Source organism: Primulina eburnea, chromosome 6 (genome assembly GCF_022965805.1).
Source record: "Primulina eburnea isolate SZY01 chromosome 6, ASM2296580v1, whole genome shotgun sequence".
In the NCBI taxonomy this organism is placed as follows: Eukaryota; Viridiplantae; Streptophyta; class Magnoliopsida; order Lamiales; family Gesneriaceae; genus Primulina; species Primulina eburnea.
In genome coordinates, this window is record NC_133106.1 from 1150776 (window position 1) to 1167060 (window position 16285).

Below are 16285 nucleotides of genomic sequence, written 5' to 3' on the forward strand. Positions count from 1 at the left end.
AGAGTTGAATACAGATCATCATCTTCGTCAGACCGGGACGACAAAGGTATAATGCATGTGATATTCGGGAAGTCCCAACTCAAATGAATCTCATTTGAGTTTCCCAACAAAATCACATACTAGACTGTTGTCTACATTTTATTATGTTTATGCTTTGATTATCGAATTGTATTCAAGCATGTAAGTGATATTCAGTTATGAATATGATTATGCTTTGTTTACAGATTGTTATTCATTTCATTTAAGATAGGAAAGTCTTGACAGTCATTGTCAGACTTCTAGACGTTCGGTGTATCTCAACTTAGGAGCAGGTATTACTCCTATTGCCAGCCGTTGATACAGCTCGGACCGAAGTCTAGGAATAAGACGTACGGTTACCACGATCGGTTGAGTAGGTAACAGGCATTGACGTCTTATTCATCACGGGATCCCTAGAGTTATAGTTGAGTCGAGTCTAGACATGATTTGACTAGAACTGCATGCTTATATGAATGGGATTCATAGATTATGGAACCCATTGTTATTGCTTTCAGTCATGATAGCATGTGTTTATGATTTAGATTGTATATGCATGCTTATCTGATTCGAGTTGCATGTTCAGTTAGATTAGATTTCATAGATGATGAACTCTATTACTATTGTTATTGCTTTTATGCATGACAGCATGTTTCATGAATTATTATGTGTATATGCATGTTTACCATGTTTTATACTGGGATTTATTCTCACCGGAGTTATCCGGCTGTTGTTGTGTTTTGTATGTGTGCATGACAACAGGTGGGGGCTGGATCAGGGTCGAGATGACGATGAGAGAAGTCGAGTTAGCGTGGTGATTCGGACTTGTAGTAGACTTGGTTTATTACTTGAATTTAGTAATTGAACCTTAGACTTAGGGTGTACAGTATTGTACTTTTCTACTGAACTGTAGTTTTATACAGATATGTATATTATTTATATGCCATTACCTTCCGCATTTATATTTTAAAAAGAAAAATTTTTAGACCCTGTTTATCAGAACTGATAATTAAATCCCAACGATGATTAAAAAGATGATTAGCGTCCGGGTCCCCACAAAATGCCCCAACCTCAACTTAAAAAAAATACCACATTTTAAATTGCCAAAATCGTCAACGGTCTTTTCCTCGATCCCGCTTCGAATAATCGCCTGAAACATGAAACTTGAAAAACATTTTAACGTGCATCACTAAAATCATTTTAAGCTTAAATAAATATTTAACAATTTAAATAATGCATGGGTTATACGTGTACTGATTCTTGTGCACTACACAAAATCATTTTAGATTTTGACATTACAAAATCGTTTTTAATAACAATTTTTTTAAACATATCCAAATGTTTAAAATGTGTTTCAATATCATTTGAAAATACTAGAATATCATCAATATGGGCAATTATAAAACTATTATAAGAGTAAAAGATATCATTCATAATTTTTTAAAATTTTGAATGAGCATTTTTAAGTCAAATGACAATACTGTCAATTCATAATGTCCTATTGGAATATTGAAAGCGGTTTTATATCTATCAGATTCTTTTATTTGAATCTGATAAAATCCTGATTTTAAATTGAATTTTGAAAATATGATGCATTGACAAGTTTATCTAATAAATCTTTTTTATTAGTAATAAGATGTCTGATCCATTTTAAAACCTTATTTAAAGCTTTATAATTTATGACTAAATGAGGAATTCTTCATTCCTGCTCAAATTGTTTATTACATAGAAAACAGTACATGACCAAGAAGACTGAGAAGGTGTTATTAAATCTTTATCTAGTAAAAAATGAATTTCTTTCTTGCATAATTCTAAATATTCAGAATTCATGTGACAAGGACGAGCCTTGGTAGGAATATATTTTTCTTCAAAATTTTCTTCATATGGAAGAGAAATAATAAGTTTCTTACGATTCCAAAAAGCATTTGAAAGATCATTACATATTTATAATGAAAATTTATTATAAATAAATTTAATCTTTTCCTGTAATTTTAGGATTTTGTAATTTATTATCTATAGTCAAAAGTTTTACTTCTTCTTTTAAAAAATTAATCTGAAAAAAATTTCTATCAATATTTTCTTGTAATTCATTTAAGTTTATATGAGAATGTTTAGTTATAAATTGAAAAGAAATAGGATTACCTTGAAAGATTCTTTTAATACATGTTTCATCAATATAAGTTAAATGATAAATTTGATATATAAAAAAGGAGTCCAAATATAAATTGGCTATAAATATCTTTTGCTAATAAAAAATTCGGTTAAAATACAATTTTTATCTGTACAAATATATGCTAGCTTTTGGTAATTAATTTATCTCTAAAGGTTCTCCTCCATGAGAAAGATAATGAATAGTTTTATGAAAATATTTAGTAGGAATTAATCATTCATGTATAACATTTAAATCGCCACTATCAATCATAGCAATAAAAACTTTCTTATAAGAAGTATCAATTAATAGAGTAATATTAGTATGTCATTTATGAAATATAATCATACTTAAACAAATAAATGTTTTTGATTATGATCAGATAAAGAAATATCTTGAAAATTATCAATACTATCAGAATTAAATAATAAATCTTCTTTTTTATTTTCAATAACTGAAATAAGATTGTTTGCACAATATTTGAGATTTGCGGGCGTGCCAGGTGCGAAGTTGCACCGATTTGTGTGAAAATGATAAAAATCTAAATTCTAAAAATAAACGAAAGTGAATTCTAAATTTGACCGTCAGTTCTAATCTCCTAAAACAACTATAACGCCAAAATGAAGAAAACTATTGGAATTTGATGAATGAACCCCTGACATTGTTTATATTTTCAATAAACCATAGAAATTTACAAGACATAAAAATATAACAAATAGAGTTGATGAAATCTAAAACGAGAAGACGTAAATTGCTAGAAATATGCTGGAAAGCTTAAAAAACTATTGCTTGAATATTGGAATTTTAGCAGAGAGCTTTTGCAGATTTGTCTGTAGAGTTGAGTTGTGTGTTTTCTGTGTTAACCGATTCCTCCATTTTCTTTGATGTGCGGTGCGGTTCCTTCCACTCCCCCATGACTCAAGATCTCCTCCCGTTTTCTCTCACGATTTCCTTCTCTTTCCACGATCTCATTGCTTGGACGTTATCTGCTTATTTAAATACACTAATGGGCCTCTTATTTTTCTCTATTAATTTAAACTTTTGGGCTTAGACAATTAATTGAGCCCAATTTAATTTTTGGTGCAAACAAAGATAATATAAAGTATTATTATTTTGTTGTAAAATTTTTATTTGTTATTTAAGATTATTAATCTCTTTTATCAGATCATGTATAGTAACTGGAATTTGGTTACTATATTTTTTCTGTAAAAGATTTTTTACTTCTTTCATAGAATAAGATTGTTTTTGTTTAGCAAGAATATTATTGCTATTGGTTGAAGCATTATTCTCCATTTGATCTATAATTGTAGATTTCAAAATTGGATCTTTAATCATTTTAAGGAATTCTAAAATATTATTATTAATTAAAATATTAATATTAAGGTATTGAAATTGAGACATAAGTTTATAAAATTCATCATTTTTATCATCATTATTATTTATATTATTTATACAAGATTTTCCTTGTCTACAATTATTACATTCTTCTTGATCTGAGATAATTGAATCATTATCTAGAATATCTTTTGAACATATGATTTTAAAGAATTTTCAGATGTACTATAATAAAAATAAGAGTCCTGATTGGTTTCCATTATTATTTTAAATAATGTATCTTTAAGATTCTCATTTATATCTAATTTATTAATTTTTGTTTTAGCCCAACATTGATTTGGATAATGTTCAGACTTTTTACATTTTCTACAAATAATAAATTCATTTTTATATTTATTGTATTTTTTTGTTTTCCATGATTCGCGGCTTTATTTTTTTATTTATTTTTATCTTTTTGTCTATCACACAAATGTCTTTTTTTAATAATATTTTTCTTCTTTATCTTTAATTTTTTTTACCTTTATTAGGTAAAACTATACCAAATTGATCACAAAATTTACATAGTTTTTTTTTCTCAAGTTAATTCTGTCTTTTAATTTGATTGTTCAATTTTAATTCATTACAAAGAGCCAAACCCTCTTGAATGCAATTACTTATTAACTTTCCATAAGTATAATTTTCATATGGAATATATACATCATATTTCTTAATACTTTTCTGATTCTTTCAGCTAAAAGAAAAAGTAAATCATATATAAATTTAGCTTTTTAAGACTATTATTACAGTTTAGTATCTCATAACTATGAGATAAAAATGTATTTTTGTAACATCTAAAATCAGTAAGAGTTTTTCATTTTAATTTACTTAATAAAGTAAGAATTTTTCGCCATTATATGTGACTTTCCCAGTAAAACGTTCAATCATTGTCATTATAATAGAATAAACTGCATTCTCTGTATGAATATTATTCTTAGTTTTAATTGAGTTAAAAATTTCATCTTTATGTGACTAGTTTAATAATTATCTCAACAACCTTTAAGTTGACTAGTAAAACCTGCTATAATCATTTTACCAATATTTTTATCATTATTGCCTGAATTTTACACACAGTACTATACATAAACATTTTGTGAGTAGTATTATAAATTTGCTTATCACTAAAACTGTAATGCCCGAGATTTTATCCCTGTAATCAGATAGTGATTAATTGACAGAACTGTAATTAATGAAGATTGTAGGGACTAAAGTGCAATTGGTGGGTTTGGAATGGAATTGAATTGGAAGGACATAGAAATACATGTACACGAGTAGTTGTACAGTGTACCACGCGCACATGCGCGAGAAGATGTGCGCATATGCGCGAAGAACTTGGTGCAAGGACAGAACATTATGCGCATATGCGCGGCTTGAGGGCGCGCATATGCGCGAGAGGGTGATTTCCCGGAAGGTGAGTCCAGAGAGTTGGGCGCACATGCGCGGCGTGGAGGCGCGCATATGCGCGAGTATTGGTATGCGGAGACAGTAGGTCTCGCGCATATGCGCGGTTTTAGTGCGCGCATGTGCGCGAGCTGTTGAGGAATCATGGGCGCCGAGACAGTGCGTCTCGCGCATATGCGCCGCGTCGAGTCGCGCAGATGCGCGAGGCATGCAAAGTGAAAAATCGCCACTTGCCCTTAACCATGCAACGTGTATGTATGTATATATATATATATATACCAGCCTATATTCCTTCAGAGGGACTAAAGGAAGAGGCGAAAGCTTCAGGGGAAGTTTAGCTTATTTGTACTTCAAATTTTGATCGTGCAAAATCCGTCCGTCTGAATTCAGATCCGTATATATATATATATATATATATATACCAGCCTATATTCCTTCAGAGGGACTAAAGGAGAGAGGCGAAAGCTTCAGTGGAAGTTTGGCTTATTTGTACTTCAAATTTTGATCGTGCAAAATCCGTCTGTCTGAATTTAGATCCGACTTCAGTATCGTATTCCTATCGACGCCAGCTACAACAGGACGTAAGTTTTATTACGTTTTGAGATAATTTGAAAATATGATGTTAATGGAATTGAATATGATTCATATATGTTGTTCTCGAGACAATAGACATCGTATAATCGAAACAGGATTAAAGAACAGACTGTTTATGCAATTGTTATGAATTTTCAGAGTTGATTCGATTATGGTTATACCGAATTGATATCAAAATTATGTTGTTATCGATTATGAGGGGTTGGAATTGATATCTGATTTATACTATATCGCTGGGTATATTGATATTATTCAGATTTGGATCAGATGAGTTGTTGATTCGAATATACTGGTATTGTATTGCCGGTATTGCGAGACTGTACAGAATTGAGATTATGATTCGTATTGATAGCGATTATGAGTTGTATTATTATTATTATATCTGTGATGTTGAGATTGACGGGGCTATCAAGACCGTATTGTTATGCCGTCGAAACATCAGTAGATTGATTTTGATTAGATTCAGTAGTGATTGAGATTTCATTGTATGTCGTTGACATTGATCAGATTATGTATTGATTTGAGTATTGATCAGTACAGGTTTTGAATTGAGTGATACATTGACACCGTCTATTCGATATTGTCATTTCAGATTTGAGATGGACATATTTGACTTCGAAACTTCGACTTCGTCAGATCGGGAAGACAAAAGTATAAGTCAATGTGGTATCGGGAGATCGACTCAAGTAGGACCTACTTGAGTTTCCCTAAATCACATACTTACTGTTATTATATGCATTAATTTGATTTTATATGCTTGTTCTATTGATTTATAGGAAGCATGTATTAGACAAGTATTAGACGAGTAATCTTGTGACAGAAGTGCCTGATAGTGGTGGGATCGCCACGGGCACATTGCACGATGTCACAAGATAGTGTATTGGCGATAGTGCCAAAGTCTATCACCGGATGATTGGCTATCGATGTGGATAGAATTGGAGTTTCTTCTATTACTGGTGATCGATACCATATCGATGTGGATAGAATCGGAGTTTCTTCTATTACTGGTGATCGATATGGAATGCCAACATCTGGAAACCGGGATCCCTAGACTAGGAATGAGTCTAGTCTTAGATGTGGAGTCACGAGTATGATTTATAGTTTGATATTGATTCATGTTTCTGATTGCGGTACATGTTACGAATATATGCTTCATGCTTTTATATCTGTTATATGAAATGCATGTTTCGTTGATTTATACTGGGAATATAATTCTCACCGGAGTTATCCGGCTGTTGTCTTGTTTGTATGTGTACATGACAACAGGTGGGACAGGATCAGGGTCAAGAAGAAAATGAGGCTGGATTAGATAGCGTGGAGATCTGGGCTCAGAAGTAAATTAGGAGTCAGCACTGATATGTAGTTGAACCTAGTTGAATTATTTTAGACATTACAGGAATTGTATGTTTATATTTAATATGTAACTCGGATTGATTTACATAACGTTTCTGCTTTGTATTTAAAATAAAAATAAAAATTTAGACCCTATTTATTATAATTGATTGATTAATTCTAAGAACGATTAAAACTTTAATGAGCGTCTGGGTCCCCAAAAAAACCATCAAAATTCTATTCATAAATACTTTTCTCATTATAATTACTAGAGAAAATATATTTTTGTGTATCTTACTAACATGTTCAAATCGTTGTTGTTAAAATCAGACCAACTAACATGTTCAAATCATTGTTGTTAAAATCAGACCGGAGAGATCGATTCAATCGGTTTGACCCATAATCGACCATATGTGTGATTTGATTCTAATCTAAAAATCGTTTTTATGGTTAAACCGATCCAGAACCAATTGGAACAATCAAGAACCGTTGAACATGTTAAAAATCAGTCCGACCCATACAATATTTTTAATTTTTTTTAAAAAAATTGATTATTTTTTATATTTATTTATTTAAAAATTATTTTATATTTTAATTTTTTTTTATTTTAGTAATATGTATAAATGATTATTTGAATTTTAAACATTGTTAAAAATATTATTATAATAGTATTACAAGTTATTTTGATTTAAATATATATATTTATGTTGAATAGATTTTAAATGGGCTTTTTCACCGTTTACAACAAAATTGTTAAAAGTTTAATAAAATAACGTAAAAAAAATTTTTAACAAACTAAGGTGTCACGCCTCTTCAAGAGGCGTGACTTTAATTTTTTTTTTACAAAAAGCAAGTCACTCCTCTTGAAGAGGCGTGACTTGCCTTTAAATTTTTTTTAAAAAAAAATAAAGTCACTCCTCTTGAAGAGGCGTGACTTGCCTTAAATTTTTGTTTAAAAATTGAAGAGGCGTGACTTGCCTTTAATTTTTTTTAAAAAAAGTGACTTGATTTTGTGATGCAAAAGACGACTCAGCACATGTTAAAAGCTGCAGCACATTAAATTTGCCGCGGACTCAACACAACACATGTTAAAAGCTGCGACACCATATTTTTAATAATTTCGAATTTATTATAATATTATAAATTTTCTTCTATAAGTTGAACACTTGATTCTCTCCTTTCATTCACTCGTTTCATATTTTTCATTTACTCTTCTCATTTTTTCATCGGTAAGTTTTTGTATATGTTTCAATTTATTTTTTTACGTTTTGCATATTTTTCAAAAGACGAGGACTCAGCACATGTTTTTTTTTTTTTTGCAGGTTCCTTTTATTTGGACAACTTATATTAAGGTACGTATACTTACAAAATTATTATTTTAATTATTAAAATTTTAAACGAAATTATTATTTATGTTAGACTAATTTTGTAGTGTTATTTGATTTTTTTTCAATCGTGATTTTTTAGTAATTAATATTTTTTGTAAAGAAGCAACTTTCCTTATTGTTTTTTCAATAAAAAAAAATTAGCGTTATTGTTTGTATTATTGTTAAAAAAAAATTTGCATTATTGTTAAAAAAAGGGCGTGACTTCCTTGCATACTTCTATTAATAATTTGCATTATTGTTAAAAAAAAATTAGCGTTATTGTTTTTTAAAAAAAAGGGCGTGACTTCCATTTGAAAAAATATAATAATTTATATTTTAAAAAAAGGAAGTCACGCTTTGAAAAATAATAATTTTTTTAAAAAAAGGGAAGTCACGCCTACCGATTAGGCGTGACTTCCCTTATTTTTTGTTTAAAAAAATCACACTTCCCTTATTTATTTTCTGTAATTAAAAAAAATTTTAAAAAAAATTAATTTAATTATTGAAAAAAAATATATTTGTGATCGATACAATGTGGTCAAAAGCTACAAATTTATTTGCTAATAAAATACATTTTCCAATCGTTATTATTAATTACACGTTAGAATCAATTAATTCTTTAAGAAAGATTCGAAAATTTAAATATGTGTATGTATTTAATTTTTATTATTAAAATAAATTTGTATTTTCAAAACTCGTAGATTGTAAAAATATTTGTTTTATTGTAATTATTATTTTTTACTTGTAGTTAATGTTTTATTTTATATTTTTTATAATTGATATTGTATTTGTTTTGTTTATACAATATTGTGATAGATAATAATAATAATAATAATAATAATAATAATAATAATAATAATAATAATAAAATATTATTCTTATTATTGATTGTAGGATGTCGTTACATGCTGGACCTGTTGATCCTACTGTACTTTATCAGCAACAAACACATATATCTAATTTTATTACGCCTAACAACTTAGATAACACCCTAAGAGTGCGTCGATCAGATAATTTAATTTGGGCATTGTGGAATAGTGGTATACTACACCATCGTGTCCGATCATGTCTAAACGAAATGGGCTTTTACGACATCTTCTTATGTGGTGATTATGTTTATGATAATCATTTGATAACCGCTCTTGTAGAACGATGGCGCCGAGAAACTCATAATTTCCACCTGCGAGTTGGCGAGGCCACAATTACGCTACAAGATGTTGCATTAATTTGGGGGCTGAATGTTGATGGTGATCCTATCATCGGGACTGATGTATCTTGCAAGTTTACTGTATGGCAGATTTATTGTTATGATTGGTTAGGTTTTATGCCACTTCAGACAGACTTCAGATCCAACAGTTTAAAGTTGATTACTCTGTACTTACATTGTACACAAACAGTAATTGATGAAAACAGTACAGACATAGAAGTGGCACAATACTCCCGATGTGTTGCGATGTTGGTTATCGGTGGTTGTATGTTACCTGATTCTGAAGGTTGTGCGGTCAAACGGTTGTACTTGCATTTTCTGCAAGATATACATAAGGTTCGTAGTTATAGTTGGGCAAGTGCTGTACTTGCATGTTTATATCACGAATTGTGTTCCGCCTCTGGGTCAGGAAAACAAGAAATCGCAGGCCCTTTATACATATTGCAGGTATATTTATTACAATTTTTATGTATACTCCTTTTTATACGCATTCATTAAACTCAATTGTTTTATAGATTTGGGCATGGTCAAGAATGATTCCTCTATGTCCTGACCGCTTAGGATACAACCTCACCGCTCGACTTGAAAATGAGAACAACGGTGATAATATTCTTCCAATTCCACCATACAGAGCAAGGTAATAAATGCAACATATGATATAAAATTGATAACGTCATCTTTATTTTATAGTATTACGAATTTAACGTGCATACAGATGGAAAATGTATTCACGTGGACACATACACCTACACATTCTGTGCGAATCATTCGTGATATACTTGAAAAGATGGGAGATTGTCAGGTGTTTATATTTCACTAAATATAAATTTCGTATATGTCATATATTATTGCTTGGGTATATGATTCGTTTTTTCATTATTTATAGTTCAAATGGCTTGTTTACGACCTCGAAGCTGTGGATGTTTTGTCATTGCCTTTAGAATGTAGACATCCCACTCTCTGGCGAAGTGTGTGCCCATTGTTATGTTTTCTCATTATGGAGATGCATCGTTCTTTAAAAACTATGTTCGTGCAAAGTTCTCCTCTATCTGCGTTGTAATAACTCAAATTCGATGCAGATGGAATTCCAACAGAATCAGGGCGTTGCTCATCATATATTGTACTAAAGAATTGAGGTACGTCATATAAAGATTGACCGACAGGCGGGACATAAAATGGTAATGTATCAGGTCGGTGTTCAAGATTTGAAATGCCTTCAAAAGGATATGCATGCATATGATCACTGGTGTTGGTATGAGATGGACCAATATCAGCAAATGTGGCATTTTCGTCTTCATGCACATCTTCATCTGTTTCACTTGTAGTTGTATCAGGTTCAGTAAATATTTCAGTGGCGTGAAGGTGAACATCTAATGACAACTCACGTGATCTTTGTTCATCATGTACGACAGGTGTCAGTCCATGACCCGATCCAGCACTCGGTGAACAATCCAAACCTACATGATTTGTGTCAACTGAGTACCATCCTCTTGCACCAGAATCCCATCCTCGTGCGGAAATCGGCCAACTAACATTTTCTTCTACGGTGTCAGTAATATACCGATCTCATCCCCTAGTCCAATCATGCGAATTAAATCGATTTTCATCTATTGGTTCGAAAAAAGCAGCAGCGGAAGTACCAGCTTCATCATGAAATCCCATCGAACCCTTCAGTTATACATGGAATGTATGATTCAGGAACCTCAACATCTACATTATGCTCAATGAAATCCTTTTCGATATACAATTCAATAGACCGCATTTCGTTAATAGAATGCAGCATAAACTGTAAATTGTTGTCATCATTGATGTCAAGATGCACTTCTACGCAATGTGACTTATCCATTTAGGAATATTTTGTTGACAATTTTAAATTAAATTTTGAACTTTCAATATTTATCAGACTGTATACTATTTCTTTCAACTCATGCAAATTAATAGATCTTGGTATTCGTGTTGCCCTCAATGCAGTGGTACTATATTTTACGGTGTGATGTCCTATAATAACATTACCACCTACGAATAAAAGCACCGGCACACTGTCTATTCCTATAAAAGAATCAATAGGTCACACAAAATAAAAAGGTAATAATAAATTTTATAAAATTTCAATGGAATAACAAGATGTGAAATATAACAAAATAATACGCTATAAAAATTAATTTACATATGCTTTCATTTTTATTAAGAATAATTATAAAAATAATAATAATAATGATGATAATACTTATTTTGTTTTACTGAACAACTACTATCAATAATATTATTTTTTTTATTTAGTAAGTAAGTAATAATAAAAATAATTATGATAATAAATTTCATACTAAATAGGGAAAAAAATTAATAGTAAAATCATTTATATGTATATTTTTTTAATAAAGTTTTTAGAAATAATAAATTTTATTTTAGTTATGTAAAATAATAATAGGTCCTATTAAATACAAATTAAGTTAATAATAAAATCATAATAATTATTTTTATTTAATAAATTAATAAAAAAATTATAATAATAGATTTTATGTTATTTGTGTAAAATAAATCAAGCGTAATACTTTTTTTTTTATAACATATCTAAATAAAACAAAAACCATAAGAATTACAATTATAAGTGTTATTTTTATTATAAAATAAAATATCGTATTTCTTATTTATATCTTACAAGTTAATTATAATAAAATAATATTTTAATAATAGTAAGTTTTCACAAATACGCACGGAGAATAAAATAATAATTAAAAAATTTAATTACACAACTGATTTTATGTTTAATAAATTAAGAACAAAAATACAATATTTATACTAATAAATTTTATATTACTTGTGTAAAATAAAATTGTAATACTTAATTTTTTATATGCTACCCTTATAAACAACAACATCAATAATAATTATAAATAAAAGTATTATTATTATTTTAAAAAAAAAGTTGATTATTATTCTAAAATACAAAAAATATATTTCTTAGTTGTATCCTATAAATCAATAATATTATAAATAATAATTTTTATAATATAAATTTTTGATACTACGCATGTCAAATAAAATAATAACATATGAAATTAATTGTAATTTTTATTTACATTTAAGTAATTAAAAAAATATTAACCGTATTTATAATAAAAACATTTATATTATTAGTGTAAAATAAATAAATCGTTATACTAATTTTTTTATATACTGTATAAAACAACACCAATAAATATTTTTATTATCATTTGCATAATATAAAATAATAAAAATAACTAATAATACATAGAAACATAATTAAACATTTTAATCATAAATTCAAAACGTAAGATGATGACAAATTCATAATTTATATTCGAATAGTCAAGTAAATTAATTTATATCAACGCGTACTTCAACTAGAAGTTGAAAATCAAAATTTTATCTGCAAATATATAATCACAAATAAATAAATTAACTATTTTAATCAAATATTAAACCACAAACTTAATTTAAAACATACAGACCTCATGTGCTGCAATTACTTGATCAAACATCGAACGAAAATCTACAAGAATGAACAATAAAGATGCATTTAAATGCAGAGAAACGAAGAATGATAGAAGCACAAAAATAATACATTTGCACGATGACAAACATATATAAGCAAATTTTCATCAGATAAAAAACACACAATGTTAATAATTATCAGTGACACATCACATCACTTTATCACGCAAATTTTAATTCAAATTGTTTTTATCGTCTTCTTTGTAAAATAAAAAAAGATGTATGCATTATTGAGTACATGTGTTGTCAGTATTTCACATGCCACAGTTCTTTACCGCAAACGTCCAACAATTATTTTAAAAAAAATTTAACAAGTCACGCCTATTTACTAGGCGCGACATATTTAAAAAAAAAAATTAAATTAAGCAAGTCACGCCATTGGAGATGGCGTGACTTGCTTTTATAAAAAAATTAATTTAGCAAGTCATGCCATTGAAGATGGCGTGACTTTGCTTTTTTTAAAAAAAAAAAAAAAAAGAAAGTCACGCTATCTCCAATGGCGTGACACATTAGTTTGTTAAAAAAAATTTTTTTCTTTATTTTATTAATCTTTTACCATATATGCCGTAAACAATTAAAAAGCTCATTTTAAATTTTGATAAATTTGTTCAAAATATTATTTTAATAGTATTACAAGTTATTTTGATTTAAAAATATAAATATTTATGTTGAATAGATTTTAAATTTTGATAAATATTTTTTATATAATATAATAATTTTTCGATTCCATTATTCTTCAATAGATTTACGAAGACAATGATTCAACTAACGGTAAATTTCAAAAAAAATGCATCTGCCAATGTTTCAATTAGAATTCAGTATCTAGCTATAATTTTTTAAAAATCAGTAGCTGACACATCTATACATTTAGTTTTAACTACCCATAAAGCAAACTTTACATTTTTACCCTTTATTATTTAAATAAATATATTATTTTATCTACAAAAATTATATCATTTTTCTCCATTTAAAATATAATTTTAACAAAATATTGTTTCTCAATTATCATGGAATAAAAGTAAATACTTATTTTGACATACAAAGTACCTATTATGGGGTTTCAGATACTTGATTTCGCTCTTTGAATACTCCGAATATATATGAAAATACTATATTTTCGAGCATTCACCATAAATTCAGTCATTGTTGGTCTTTTCATGAAAAATGAATTAGGATGATTTATTCATGTCATTTTATTTTATTTTTTAAAAAAATAGGTCATCATTCATCATGAAATAAGACTAAGTGTGGGGCCCGGACGCTAATCAAGTTCTTAATCATCATTGGGACAAATTAATCAATTATAAAACAGGTTCTAAATATTTTTTTTTTAAAATGCGGAAGGTAATGGAATCAAACTCCTATACATATCAGTATGAAAGTATAAATCTCAAACATCATACAATAATTTACATCTCAGGTTCAACACCTAACTATCAAGTGTTTAAACCCTATCTCTAGTCCAAGTCCGGAATCACCACTCTAATCTCGATCTGTCTTCACCTCTGTGACCCTGTACCTGTCCCACCTGTTGTCATGCACACATACAAACAAGACAACAGCCGGATAACTCCGGTGAGATATAAATATCCCAGTATAAACAATGTATTAAATGCAATCATATAAAACATATATAAAAGCATAAACAAACATCAAAACATGTATCTGGTCTGACTACATGAATCAATGACTCGTGATATAATCTTATCTTATCTCAAATCTAGGGATCCCAATCTAATTTAGACTTTGGTATGCTGTATCGAGTGTCTGAGATAGACGTCGATCTACATCTAAGGCTCTTCGATACACCGTAAATCTAGAGTCTTATCGGTTCTGAGAAAGACTCGGCGGTTCTGCCCTAGCTAGGCTGATCTGCCCTAGACTCGGACTCTGACTCTGTTCTAAGTCAATACATGCACATATCAATCTGATAATCTGCAAATATCAATGCAATAAAGTAAAGTGTGTGATTTAGGGAAACTCAAGTCAAACCTAACTCGATTTGTGCAATCTCGAATCAACATTTATTTATACTTTTCTTGCTGTCGATCTGATACAATCAAAGTCTTGATTCAAAGTCTGTCACTGTTCAATCTGGCAATGACAATACCAATATTCTGTATCAATATTCTAATCAAATCACAACGTCTCTGTTTTAACAAATTCTGACAGTATAACAGTACAATCTTGCGATACTGATAATACTATATCAGTCTATACCAATTCCAATCATTTACAATCAACCCCTGTTCAAATCTGATATTGATTCTAGTCAATTTCATTCTGAAAATCATAACATTTTCATATTCAGTCCGTTTCTTAATCTGACTTCGATTCTATGCTGTCTAACATGCCAAGAACAACATATATGACGTGTATTCAATTCTAACAACATCATAATTTCCAGATATGTCAAAACGTAGTAAAACTTACGTCCTGTAGTAGCCTGCGTTGCTAGGAACACAGTACCGAAGTCGGATTTAAATTTAGACGGACGGATCGAAATATAAAAGCGTAAGGATTTTCGCGGAGATTCTCGGTGCTTCTCTTTTCTTCTGAAAATTTGCAAGTGTTTATCTGTATATATATATATATATATATATATATATATATATATATATATATATATATATATACCAACTTGCATGCTATAAGAAACGTGTCTTATTTTCCTAAATTTTGCCGGCGCTCGGGCGGTAATAAAGTACCGCTCGGGCGCGGCCCTCTCTGCCCAAGCACTTTCGATTTATAACCTTGGCGCTCGGGCGGTCACAAACTACCGCCCGGGCGCCACACCTTCTGCCCGAAACCAAATCCTATTGAACATTGGCGCTCGGGCGGTCATTTTCTACCACTCGGGCGCCAACAGTTCTGTCCCAAAAGTTGTGAAATTTATATGTTTGGCCAATCTTGTCTCGTAATAGCCCATCTATAATTATATCAATTTAACTTCAAAAATCTTTGATTAACATGATATAAGATCTAGGGCATTACATTTCTCCCCCCCTAAGATACGATTTCGTCCTCGAAATCTTAGGCATTCAATTATATCAATAAGGAGTATATACAAAACTGTATAAGAAATTTACATCATCGAAATAACTCTGGGAACTCTTGTCTCATATCTGATTCTGTTTCCCAGGTTGCTTCTTCTACACCATGACGAGTCCATTGCACTTTCACAAGTGGAATCATTTTCGTTCTGAGTTGTTTTTCTTTGCAATCAATAATCTGAATAGGTTTTTCAACATAGCTCAGAGATTCATCAAGCTCGGCCTCGTCTGGTGGTATAGCATGTGAAGCATCAGGAAGGTATTTCCTTAATAACGATAC

General features: G+C 29.8%; 1 long non-coding RNA gene across 2 annotated transcripts; it reads left to right on the forward strand.

The window, feature by feature from the left end:
* The first annotated feature begins 7938 nt into the window (after window positions 1-7938).
* LOC140833288 (uncharacterized) lies at window positions 7939-10074 on the forward strand. Of its 2 annotated transcripts, none has more exons than XR_012118398.1 (3): window positions 7939-8214; window positions 9124-9883; window positions 9952-10074. It is a non-coding gene; the product is annotated as an uncharacterized lncRNA (long non-coding RNA). The 2 variants fall into 2 exon arrangements; XR_012118399.1 differs by having other exon boundaries at window positions 7956-8214; window positions 9627-9883.
* Window positions 10075-16285: the final 6211 nt, after the last annotated feature.